Source organism: Heloderma suspectum, chromosome 2 (genome assembly GCF_057233095.1).
Source record: "Heloderma suspectum isolate Gila_16-S chromosome 2, 16-S_ref, whole genome shotgun sequence".
NCBI lineage: Eukaryota > Metazoa > Chordata > Lepidosauria > Squamata > Helodermatidae > Heloderma > Heloderma suspectum.
This window is the reverse complement of record NC_139459.1, coordinates 348,387,497-348,400,997: the sequence shown is the minus strand read 5'-3', so window position 1 is coordinate 348,400,997 and position 13,501 is coordinate 348,387,497.

Below are 13,501 nucleotides of genomic sequence, written 5' to 3'. Positions count from 1 at the left end.
TAGAAGGGAATTCCACAGATAGGATGCTGCCACAGAAAAGGCCCTGCCTCATGTTTTTATCAACCTCTCCTCTCTCAGTGGAAGGACATATAACAGCGCCTCTGGTGATGATCTGAACCTAGAGGCATTTTAATAAGCATTAAAATATGCTACAGCAGCAGAACATCAATCAAATTGGGGAAGAAAAAGCTCTCAGATATGGATGCACATTTGAAATTAATAAGAAACAGAAGGTCTACATTTACCGGTGATTTTATACATGATGAATGTATATCCTATCTAGATAGGTGGCTGCCTCCGAACTCGGAGGTGGCCACAGGTGGCCACCTATCCAAAGCAGGGCAGGAGAAGCACAGAGGGGATCGTTCCTTCTGCACTTCTCCTGCCCTGCTTTTTCGGCTAGACAGCCAATTGCAGCTGTGTAGCCGCAGGAGGATGGAGCGGGGAAGGAGGCTGCTGTATGACATAGGATGTGTTGTACAGGCAGTTAAGCTCTCCCCACCCCAGAACGCCCCCAACCACACCCCTTTTCCACTGCTCCACGCTCCTCTTGTGAGCGTGGAGGACAGGGATGTTCTGCGCTGCCTCCGAGGCAACGCGGAAGTGGTGGGAGGCCAGTTCTCCAGGAACCAGCCTCGGAGTGCAGGCTCTGAGGTCGGTTCCTGGAAAGCAAGATATCCTATGGCCATCTAACCGCTATCTACTGGCCATAGGATTGCTCCCTCCATATACATAAATAATTTTATATACTATTTCATTAAGTGTTAGAAACTGAAGAAAAATATGTGAAACCTAAATGAACATATCTTTTGGAAGACTTGTTCTTCAGTGCTTGCTTGTTTTGGGGGGGTCCCTTAGGCAGGAGGTCATTAAGAAGCCACCAGCCCCTCAGACCTGGTTCACACATAACAACAACCCAGAGTATGGGTTGAATATGGGTTGTTGATTCCTGGGTGGTCCTTACATGCGAACCAGGAACTATGGATTGTTAAAACAACCCAATAACCCATGGGTTCTCTTCCTGGGTCATTCGTGGTTAGCTATGGGTTGTCGTTATGTGCAAACCCAGAACCATGGGATGTTTCACCAGACTACAGAGGTGGGAACAAGAGCAGTAAAAAGAACAGCCGCTCTACATGCCAGCACTACAGCACTGCAAAGGCATTTGGGATACAGGGAGGGATCAGGTGGAGGCGGAGGGAAACAACCCAGGAACTGAAAAAAACTGTGCTTTGTGCGATCGTCTGGCAGACAATCATGGGTCAGGCAAGAACCCATACTCTGGGTTGTTGTTATTTGCAAAGCAGATCTCACTGTTGGCTCTCTGCCCTCCTTGGGTCCTCTCCCGCTCACCACCGGGAGCTGCTGCTGCTGCTGCTCCTTGCCCTTGCTGTTGCTACCACCTGATACCTTGCTGGGGAATAACAGGGAACAGAAGCTGCTGCTCTTACTCATTTTCTCACTCCTTCTGGCCAATGCAAGAGGTATGTGAGCAGTATGGTCAAAATTGTTAATTCCCCCTCTGCTTTTTTGCAATAGCCACAGGAAAAAATGTTCTTTGCTTGTGCACATAACTGGTGCTTGCATGAATGTGTTGCCCAGCTTTCTATTTTTGTTTCAAGTGCTACTTACTTCTCTTTCTACATCAGAGATGGAAAAATGGCAAAGCCTAATAATGTTATTTCGGCAGATAAGCATCCATGCTTAAGTAGGGCTTTGTTGCGGAGGCTGAAAATGAAGGGTAGACTGGCTCTCATGAACATAGAAACCTATCATGTAGCAGCTACTGTAGCTTCTCAAATGCACAGACAGTTCTTGTTTGGTCACGGTCAAAGTCGCAAATGCGCTGGAAACTCATAGAGCAGGCTGAGGCTGGGTCAGTTCCCCTAGATCAGAGGTAGGCAACCGGGAGCTCTCCAGATGTTTGGGATGACAACTTCCATATTTTCTGCCCATTGACTGTTCTGGCTGAGGCTGATGGGAACCATAGTGCAAAACATCTGGAAGGCACGGATTGCCTCCCCCTGATCTAGGGGAACTGTCCTCACCCCAACCAGCACCAGAAAACCTGAGGGCTCCATCACACGGGGAGAATTCCACATCAATGCCGGTTCTTTCCCCATGCAGTATCATTGCAGGACTGGGTCGTTCTCTTTAGATGGCTGTCCCCAATGCATTATTTTTCATTTCTTTCCTTCTCATGGGGCTGGTGATGCCGCTCAGAGGCACTGCCACCTTTCCGCAAAAAAGCATTACACGCACTCAGGGTGTAACAACGGCTCCTCCCTGCTTCCTTCCCCTTTCCCTCCCCTTGCACATTACTTGTGGATGTGGACTGACATGCAGAGAGCCCCCCCCCCCGATCCCCCTGCCTCCCTGTTCAGTGTTTTTGACAATCTCTGCCATTTACTCACTGGGAAAGCAGAGCAGGGGGTGTCCCAGCAGGTCGGAAGGTGGCATGCTGCTCTGCCACCTTGCCGCTCTGCTGACCTGCTGCCTTGTTCAGAATGCTGCAGGCCGAAAATAGCAAGAACTCAAAGTGGTGCAGGCACGGGAAGGCGACATGCCCCACAGCCTGTCATCACCACCTTTGCCATCATGACCGCACCCCCGACAATCCAAAACCACTGCCCACAGCCGCCCACACATAGCGGTTCGTTCGTGCCCAGGGAGAAATCATGGCGCTCCATTCGTGCATCTTTGGAAAAATACATTTTTCCGTTTGAGAAAAAGACGGGATAGTTGGGTGGAAATGGTGGGATGATGAGTGGATGATGACAACGTCATGTAAGGGACCCACACAATTCAGTGTGTGGCCAATCATGAATGTGCAATAAACCGGTGGTGTAGAGACATCCTAATAATGCTTGCTACCTGAAGATAAGCACTGGAAGGAGTGGCTTGGTGGAGAGTGAGTAACGTCAACACTTTTGAGTGTATTCTGGAGTTTGAGGGAGCCTGAGCAATCTTCACCTCCCCAGGTGAGATGGAGAATGGACTATAAGAGGAGACCCAGGCGAAAGAGAGAGAGGGGGGGGAGGAAGGCTGCCCCAAGTGAGCAGTGCAGCTGCCAACCCATGTTTGCAGGCCAGTTGAGGAGAACCCATGTGCATCTTTGTTATTCATCTGTGTAGGGAGCGTTTCTGATATTCCTATGTCATGCTTTATTGTCTCTTGTGTAGCGCTTAGTTGTTAGGTTAGGTTATTTGTACTGCTTTACTGGATATTGTATGTATTGATATTCCTATTATCTATTTATTATGGCTATTTGTAATTGTTTCCATTCAGTTTTTGAATAAGGTTTTTGAAATATCATAATATTTATTGCTGTTTGATATGTTATAAATTATATTTACTGCTGGTCATTTGTTATGACGTGAGTTGCTTTGGTCACAATTTTGTGGGAAAGAGGCATACGAATAAATAGATGAGATGAGAAATAAAAGGCTGGGGGTACAGGGAGAAGGGAAATGGGAATTCTTTATTTACGTATAAGATTAAAAAACCCTTTCCATAAAATCTGAAGAAAATGCCCACCCACTCTTGAAACAGTTTTATGGTTTGTCTGCTATGTGGACTCTAATGTTTTGAATGTCTGAGTCATCAGGAAAGAACTTCTCAAACTTCAAGCGTGTGTACAGTTTCTCCTGTGTAGACAGTCTCTTTGCACATGAGATGCGATTTCTGCACAAAACACTGCTCATACTCAAAGCATGGATCATGTTTCTATCCTCTGTGGACTCTGGTGGGTCAGGAGTTGTGCTTTAGGAGCAAAGCATTTCTCACGCTGCAAACAATAGAAGGATTTCTTTCCTGTATGGGCTCTCTGGTGCCTCTTGAGGTCACATTTCTGAGGAAAACATTTCCCACATTCCAAGCATTCATACTGTTTCCTAGACTCATCTGCTGGGATAAAAGACAAAGAGAAACAAAATATACTTCAGAGGATGGGAAAGTAGGAAACCTAGGAAGCAGGTTGAAGGAGGAAACTGAGCCATCTAGACTATGGCACCTCAAAGTCTTCCCCACCCACCACCACCGTTTATCCCATTATCTCTAAACACTAAATCACCTCATCAGGATCTCATAAGGCTATCTGTCAAAAACCAAGGGGAACAAAAACATTCTAAAAATCTGATTAAAAGTCATCCATATTATGAAAAAAGTACAACTCTGCCCTCAGACTTCCATTTTATAAGCCAGGATACAATGCATGAGGGACAGGAAAGTGATTAGCAGTGGCTAACCAAGAAAGAGAACTTGGGGTTGTGGTGGACAGCTCAGTGAAAATGTCAACCCAGTGTGCAGCCGCTGTGAAAAAGGCAAACTCCATGTTAGGCATAATTAGGAAAGGAATTGAGAATAAAACTGCCAATATCATATTGCTCTTATACAAATCTATGGTGCAGCCACACTTAAAATACTGTGTACAGTTTTGGTCACCACCTCTAGAAAGATATTGTAGAGTTGGAAAAAGGGCAAAAAAGGGCAACTAAAATTATCAAGGAGCATCTCCCCTATGAGGAAAGGTTACAACAGCTGGGATTGTTAAGCTTGGAAAAAAGCTGAGGAAGAGGAGATATGACAGAGGAGCACACAATTATGCATAGTGTGGAGAACATGGACAGGGAGAATTTTTTCTCCCTCCCTCATAATAATAGAACCCGGGGTCATCCCATGAAGCTGAATGGAGAGAAATTCAGGACACTGTACTTCTTCTCACAGCATATAGTTAAACTACAGAATTTGCTACCACAACATGTAGAGATGGCCACCAATTTGGATGGCTTTAAAAGGGGGTTAGACAAATTCATGGAGAAGGTTCTCAATGGCTGCTAGTCTTGATGGCTATATGCTATCCCCAGTATCAGAGGCAGTACGCCTATGTACACCATTTGCTGGGGAACATGGGTGGGAAAATGCTATTGCACTCTGTGAAGGAAAAGGATCCCGTCAGGACCGGCTCCAACCTCCCTGTGAGGGAAGACTGCTCAGGACCCGATCCCTGGATCCCCTTCCTAAAGACAGGACTGGCCAAACCCAGCCTTTCAGTCCCCCAAAATACCCAGTAGCCACCCTTGTAAGCCAAGAAGCACTGAAATTAGCACTGAGGTTATGCAGAGAGACCACACCAACTAAAGGTTGGATAAAGGTTTATTAAGATCAGTATAAAGGGGTAGAGGGAAAGGGAAGAAAGTAGCAAGTTACACAGAGGGCACAAAGCTAACTCACTTAACTATATACAGAGAGCTTCATGAATCTACCTGGCCTATCCTTACATACCTAAGCATGGATCTTCCTGGATAGCAACCAGCCATCTGCAAGTCCAGGACCACCAGGATCAAGGGAGATGACGTGCCTCAACTTCAGCCCACTTTTAAAGCCCAGCCCTGGCAACCCAGTGCAGATTTTGCCTCAGCCAATCACTGGCTCAGTCCCTGGGTGGACTGCCCTGGCCTCGGAGAGGCTGAAAGTCCCCACCAGCTGTTGGCACTTTCTAGTTACCAGGGGCTGCGCCTGGCCTTGGGCAACAGGAGAGGAGCCTCTAGATTACAAACAATTCCAGGTGGTTACATCTGACACCACAGCCTGACCCCCATCTTATGGTGGAAAGCAGGCCATTATCCTTGACACACTCGTGTCCTGCTTGTGGGTTTCTCATGGGCAGCTGGTTGGCCACTATGTGAACAGAATGCTGGACTAGATGGACCCTTGGTCTGATCCAGCAGGGCTCTTACGTTTTCAGAAAAAGGAGGAAAGTGGAGAAGCAGGTCACAGGAAATGGGAGAAGAGCTAAGTTTTCCAATGCAAAATGAACACGTACAAAAGGGAGAGATGCTGATGTTTCTTAGATGCCCACTGCCTCTGGACAAGGCAAGAAGAGAGGCCAACCAAGGCATGAAAAAGAAGGAACCCAAGTTTTAGCCAACAGGCAGGGGTTGGCGGGGTAAAGATGATGAGAAATCCAAAGACATTAGAGCCAGTATGGCCACCAAGAGTGAGAAATGTTTACTTAAACAACTTAGGGAGCAATCCTATCGGGGTAGGCGGCCGCCTCCAAACTTGAAAGCAACCATCTTCTCCTCCACGCTCCAGCCGCCCTGCATTATTAGCTAGACAGCCCATTTTGGCTGTGTAGCCAGAGTGGTTTGGAGTAGGGCAGGGCGGTGCGGGGGCAGCTGGCCCGACAACACACAGGAAGAGTCATAACGACGCTTCCGCCGTCTCCACACACACACACCCCCGCTCCCAGGAACACCCCCTTTCCTCCCACTCCGCACTGCTCTTCCAAGTGCGGAACCCAGGACGATCCGTGCCGCCTATGAGGCGGCGGGGGAGGGGGCAGGGAGGCGGTTACCCAAAACTGAAAAATCCTATGGCCTTCTAGCTGCTGTCTAGCAGCCATAGGATTGCGCCTTTAAACTGGATATGATAACAAAATGAAAGCCACGACTTTTGCATGAGAGAGATGTGGTAAAAAAAAAAAAAAAAAGATCCAGAAGAACCAAACTGACAACAGAGTTAAGAAGATGGAGAGTCCAGGAAAAGTTGAACTGTAGCGGTCAGGGTTTTTGAAGTCCAAGAGGAGAAAAGAATTTCTTAGCAATACTTAAAAGTTGGAAACTTTTTGTGATTTTTTGCGCTATCTTTACTTGGCAAGACCCCCCCAAAAAGTAATACCCAGAATGACAGAAAAGGAAGATGATGCACAGAAGAAGCAGTACTGAGGAAGAGCCCAGTTCTCAGTAGCTCATGATTTAGAAAATAATAGTTCCAAAGAAATTAAGTTTTGAGAATCCTGAGAAAGGATTTGGGTACCGATGATGTAAACAGGATCCAAGGGGACATTTTCCTCCCCCAACAACAGGCAGGCACCAAAAGCAGCAATAAAACAACAAAAGTGATACAGGATCTCACAAGTGCCAATTTATTTTGTGCCAATTGGCTCAATGCTTCAGAGGATACCTCCTTCTTCAGGGCAGTGATAAAGAGTTTTGCTCATTTTCCTCCTCCCATGTTTCCAGCCTTCTCCCTTACTGAGTTGTTCATGCAGGGCTTAAAGGGCATTTTACTGACTCTCGTCAAAGGTTGTGTAACTTTACATATCACTGCTTTAATAAGATGCCCCCAGCTGGACCCTTCATCTCATCACCAGGTTAAAATATGGGAAACACCTGCCTGGATGCACCTTCCCAAGAAGTGAAGTACAGGTGAAGTACAAAAACTCCAAGCTCACAGCTCAGACCCCACCCCTGAAATCTGCTGAAATCCACTCAGTGGCAAACCTATACACACTTACCTACAAGTAAATCTCAGTTTACTCAGTGAGACTTACTTTTGAGTGCTGTGTATAGGGTTGAATTGCCAAGGTTATATGAGGCAATGGATATCAACTGCCTTGGGAATCTTTTATTTCTTTCCAGTTTATTTATTTACAACATCTGTATACTGCTCCATAGCTAAAAGCAGATTCCAGAGCAGTGAACATAAGAGGTAAAATAATAAAAAGTTTAGAACACCATATTAAAATTATTATTTTTAAAAAATCAGAATGCCAATAAAAAATGTGGTTGGTTAGGTAAGGATTGTTTCCTGGAAGAATGCTGTTTTCAGGAAGCACCAGAAGCAACACAGTGTTGGCGTCTGTCTGACCTCCAGGAGCAGGAAATTCCAAAGGAAGGAGGCCACCACGCTGAAGGGTCTTCTCCAGGTGGACTCCAATTGGGCCGTAAGTCTGTGTGGAACCACCGGGAGCGAGCCCTCTGATGACCTCAGTGACGGGGCAGGTTGGTAAAGAAAGAGGCGCTCTCTCAGGTATCCTGGTCCCAAGTTGTTTTGGGCTTTGTTCACGGGTACTAAAACCTTAAACCTGGCCCGGTAGTGAATAGGCAGCCAATGCAGTTCCCTCAGCAAAGGAGTTGCATGCTGGAGAGGGGAAGCTCCCGACAACAGCCGAGCTGCTGCGCTCTGCACTAGCTCCAACTTCCAGAGCAGCCCCACAGAGAGCACATTGCAGTAATCCAGTCTTGAGTTTACTAGCGCCTGTGCCACTGTGGCCAAGCTACCCCTGTCCAGGAGAGGCCATAGCTGGCTAAGCAACCGAAGCTGGTAAAAGGCACTCCGAGCTGCCGCGACCACTTGGGCCTCCAGCGACAGCGATGGATCTAGGAGTACCCCAAACTACAGACCTGATCTTTCAGAGGGAGTGCAATGAAGCAATGAACAGAACAGGCACTGAGCCTATTTCTCAGACTTTGAACTGCTCACCCACACGGCTTCTGTCTTGCAAGGATTCCGTTTCAATTTATTGGCCCTCATCCAGGCCATTACTGAGACTAGACACTGATCCAGGACTTGCACAGCCTCTCCTGATTCAGAGGTCACAGGGAGATAGAGCTGCGTGTCATCAGCATACTGATGGCATTTGGCTCCAAATCTCATAGTGACCACTCGCAGTGGCTTCATATAGATGTTAAGCAACATTGGGGACAAGATGGTGCCCTGTGGAACCTCATAGCTCAACTGCCAAGGGGCCAGGGAAAAGCCACCCAATGTTGCTCTCTGAAATCAGCCCTGTAGGTAGGACCAGAACCATTGTAGCACAGCACCTTCAACACCCATCCTACGGAGTCGATCCAGGTGGATACCATGGTCAATAGTATCAAAAGCCGATGAGAGGTCGAGCAGAATTAGCAGGGTTGCACTCCCCCTGTCCCTCACTCGACAAAGGTCATCCATCAGGACAACCAAGGCTGATTCAGTCCTGTAACCAAGACAAAACCCAGACTGGAATGGGTCTAAATAATTTAGGTATTACTGCCTTTAAATTTTGGTTGATTATAATTCCCAGGTTTTTTTTAACTTCAGCCTTCTCTAGATATGTGTCTACCTCAACATTGCTTGGATCAACAGAAGTGCACAATTTGGAGGAGAAGGCTGCGAAACATTTGTTTGTTTAGTTTTATAGATTTCCCCTCTAGTATGTTACTTTAATGCTGCAATGCTATTTCTATATTGCTTAGCTTTCACATTGGGGGGGGTTAAAATTTCATAGTATTTTTTATTTATAAATCATTTCTGACCCGTGTTTGAAATCACCAACGTTTACAATTAATGGTGCTTGCCTTAGAGTTCCAGGCATACTTTCTTGTTACCGGATGGTTGATGTAGTGTCACCAGTACTGCAATTTCTGCCTGGGGTTTCTCATTAGCCACTCAACCCTCTGTTCTGATTGTGTTAAGTTTGTTTACATGCATTCCTTGAATAAGTGCTTTAATAGCCTCCCTTGAGTCACAATTCCATTATTATTCTCAAAAGAATCCTTTATTTCCATATGCATCTTATCAATTGTGCTGTAAGATAACTGGATGCAGTCTCTACACATGGCATGTGAGATGACCTTCTAGACTCATAGCAGTGAGGAACCTGCGGCCTTCAAGAAGCTGTTGGATTCCAACTCCCATCAGTCTCAGCTAGCATGGCCAACAGTCAGAGATGATGGGAGTGTAAGGTCTGAAACTGTAATTGTGCCACTCTGACTTAATTCTCATCTGAGCTAAATTCAAATGTATCAGAACATAATCAGTGTGGGAGTATGTTTTAAAGCAGTGTGAATCAAATGTATTGTCCCTCACACCCAGATTAGCCGCTCTCGAGGAAGTGACCGAACTCTGGCTACTGAAAAGCCTTTGCAGACTTTGTAAGGCACTTTGCCTTATTTTATAACCTAAAGATTTTAGAACTTTTTTTATCCCAAAGCCTAATCTGCCACTATATATTTAGATCTCCTTTTTCTTCTTCTTCCACTTCCCCTTCCCACACAGAGACCAGTGCATTCAGGACCCTCTGAAGAAAAGGGATCTGATCTGATCTTCGTTTGGGCTGTACACTGACCCTAACGTGACTATCTTCTTTCCTGGCATGTCTTCAATAAAAACAAACCTCTCCTCTTGCTCCCTTACAATATCTTCCAAAACCAAGATCAAGTAGCCACCCCTCGTAACTTACCTATACCACTTGCTGTGTATTGATTCATGAACCAGGGATATTTTAGCAAACTTTCACATTTCTTTTATTATGTGTCTTCTGCAAAAAAGATAAATAGTGCAATCCTATGCATGTCTACCCAGACATAAGCCCCACTGAGTTCAATGGAACTTACTCCTAGGTAAATGTGTAAAGGAGTGCCACCTAATTTTGGGGGGGCACTGTTGTTCAGTCATTAAGTCGTGTCAGACTCTTTGTGACGCCATGGACCATAGCACACCAGGCCTTCCTGACCTGCGCTCTCTCCCGGAGTGTACTCAAGTTCATATTCATTGCATCGGTGATGCTATCTAGCCATCTCATCCTCTGCCGTCCCCTTCTCCTTTTGCCTTTAATCTTTCCCAGCATCAGGGTCTTTTCCAGGGAGTTTTCTCTTCGCATTAGGTGGCCAAAATATTTGAGCTTCAGCTTCAGTATCTGTCCTTCCAATGAGCAGTCAGAGGAGATTTCCTTTAGGATGGACTGATTTGACCTCCTTGCAGTCTAGGGGACTCGTAAGAGTCTTCTCCAGCACCACACTTCGAAACCATCAATTCTTCAGCGCTCAGCCTTCCTTACAGTCCAGCTCTCACAGCAAATCCTTCCTCTCTTCACTGGGTATCCAAGACCCAATCTTTGATTGAGAGGCTGGACAGAAATGTTTTCTTAAGAAATAATAGTGAAGCTCAACAGGCCAGGCTAATGCCCTGCATAAACTCAGAAATGGTTTTAGCACACGTGCTTGTGTTCCATGACACACATGCAAAGGTTTTTCAGCAGATGAGGCAATGTAAAAATGGTTCCTTCAAAGACAGAACATTTGGAAGTGCCAGAACTTGGGAAGGCCCACGTGGGAACGACTATGAAATGTAAAAATACCTGCAGTGCAATTTTTCCTCCTGCCTTCTAAATGAAGTGACTGAAACATACGATGAGTTCTGAATGTTTTAAAATGGGAGGAATCAGAGTTCCAAGGAATCATCCCAAGGGTCTTTTTCTTCTTCTTCCACTTCTCCTTCCCACACAGAGACCAGTGCATTCAGGACCCTCTGAAGGGATCTGATCATCATTTGGGCTGTACACTGACCCTAAAGTGACTATCTTCTTTCCTGGCATGTCTTCAATAAAAACAAACCTCTCCTTTTGCACCCTTAAAATATCTTCCAAAACCAAGATCAAGTAGCCACCCCTCCTAAGTTACCTATACCACTTGCTGTGTATTGATTCATGAACCAGGGATATTTTAGCAAACTTTCACACTTCTTTTATTATGTGTCTCCTGCAAAAAAGATAAATAGTGCAATCCTATGCATGTCTACTCAGACATAAGCCCCACTGAGTTCAATGGAACTTACTCCTAGGTAAATGTGTATAGGATTGCCACCTAATTTGGGGGGGGGGCATTATCTTCTTCCAAATCCTTCCTCTCTTCACTGGGTATTCAAGACCCAATCTTTGATTGTGTCAGGGTGGAAACTGAGCTGATAGAACCCCAGAGCAGTTCCGATTCTGAGGAGGATCAGCAATCCGTGGGAGAGGAGCCAGCTCATCCCTCACAGGCACAATCCCTCATTCCTCCTGCCGGCATTCCTGAGATAGTGACCCTGGCAGTGAGAGAGCGCGGGAGGGGGGCTTGCTAGACGCTTGACACAGACGCAGGGCGCAGAAAGGAGGCATAGCGCCCGTTTGGCACGCAAGCAACGGACATGTCCCATGGACCCAAGGGAAAGAGGGAGGATCTCTCCCTAGCCCAGAACTTCAGGGTCTTCAAGTGATTCTCCTTCAAACGGGGACCAACTGCCTAACCCAGAGCATAGGATACTCTGCTGTTCATTGCTTAGTCGCTGGTGATTAACATCTGAAAGAGTCATTAAGTTGTAAAAGGATTAAAGCCTTGAAAAGAATCCTTTCCTCTGTGTCTTGAGTTAGCTATTGGAGTGTATTGAAAGAGGCTGCTAGGGCGCTCCTGACAGCTTGGTCCCCGTTCCTCTTTTTTTTTCTCTCTCTCTCTTCTCCTACTGCCCAATGGAGGGTGCCAGGGACCCAGCAGTGCAAGCTCTGGCGCAAGAGAACCAGATTCTCCATGATCAAGTGGCTCAACTGATGACTGCCATACAGAATCTACAAGCTGTGGTTCAACCCCCACCACCTCAGATTCCCCCCCGCCGCAAGTGCCCGGTGGCTTTGCCAGAGAAGTTTTCTGGTGAGAAAGGACTTTTTCAGATTTTCCGGGCCCAGTCAGAGCTGTACATGCACCTTCAACCTGAGGACTTCCTGACGGAACAGATTCATGTGGGCTTCCATCATTAACCTACTTTCAGGCGTGGCAGCTAAATGGGCTTTGGGACTTCTTCTCGCTAATGACCCCCTGGTCAGGGACTATCAAGGTTTCATGACAGCGATGGCCAGATTTTTCGGTGACCCTCTGCGCACGCAGACGGCTTCTCAGGAGATTCGCCGCCTCAGCAGGGCAAGGACTCAGTTTCCAGCTATGCGACAACTTTTCATTTGCTGATGCAGGATTTACAGTGGAATGATGCTGCACTGGTGGCTCAGTTTTTGGACGGTTTGAACGACAAGATCTTGGACGAGTTGGCGCACATGCCTAGCCTGCCTACTTTGGAGGACCTCATCCAGACCTGCCTCCAGATAGATTGTCAGCTGGAGGGGCACCAGCAGACCCAGCGGGGGACTGGGGGCTGAGATTTCCCTCCTCCCATTCTCCCGTGTTTCCTGCCCCCTCCCCCACCCCTGCAGTGGGGGCGGAGGAGACCCCGATGCAGCTGGGAGCTACCCAAGCCCCACTGCCGCTGGAGGAACTAGAGCGCCGATGCTTTGAGTGTGGAAAGCTGGGGCATTTCACCAAAAACTGCCGCGCTAGACCCGCAGCTCTTCTGCCTCCCCCTCTTCTTTCCTCCTCCTCCTGCCTGACTAGGCTGCCCCCCAAGCCTGTTGGGGGTCTCCAGTGTGGGGGTCGGTTCCACACACGGTGGGTGCCTTCCACAACCCCCCCTCCCATCTGCTATTGCATGTTCACCTCCGCTCCTCTCCATGGGGTGGGGTGGAAGCCCTGGCTTTAGTGGACTTGGGGGCTACGCCAGTTTCATGGATGAAACCTTCGCTCTCTTCCACAAGATTCCTACCCTGCCCCTTCCTGCCCCCTTGGCAGTGGAGACCATCAATGGGCATCCTCTTTCTTCGGGCGTGGTGACCCGGATTACAGCTCTGCTCACTCTGCACGCCCAGTTCCACATTGAGCAGATTGTTTTACTTGGCTAGGTTTCCCCAATACCCAATCGTGCTGGGTGTTTCCTGGCTCTCTAAGCATAATCCTCAGATTTCTTGGGAGCTTCAGTAAGTGGAGTTTGTGTCTCCCTACTGCCGAGAGCATTGCCTCCCGATCGAGGCACCAGTCCCAACCCAGGCCTTAACCCTTTCCTTCCCCCTCCCGTCTGCTTCTGGCAGTTCTTCAGC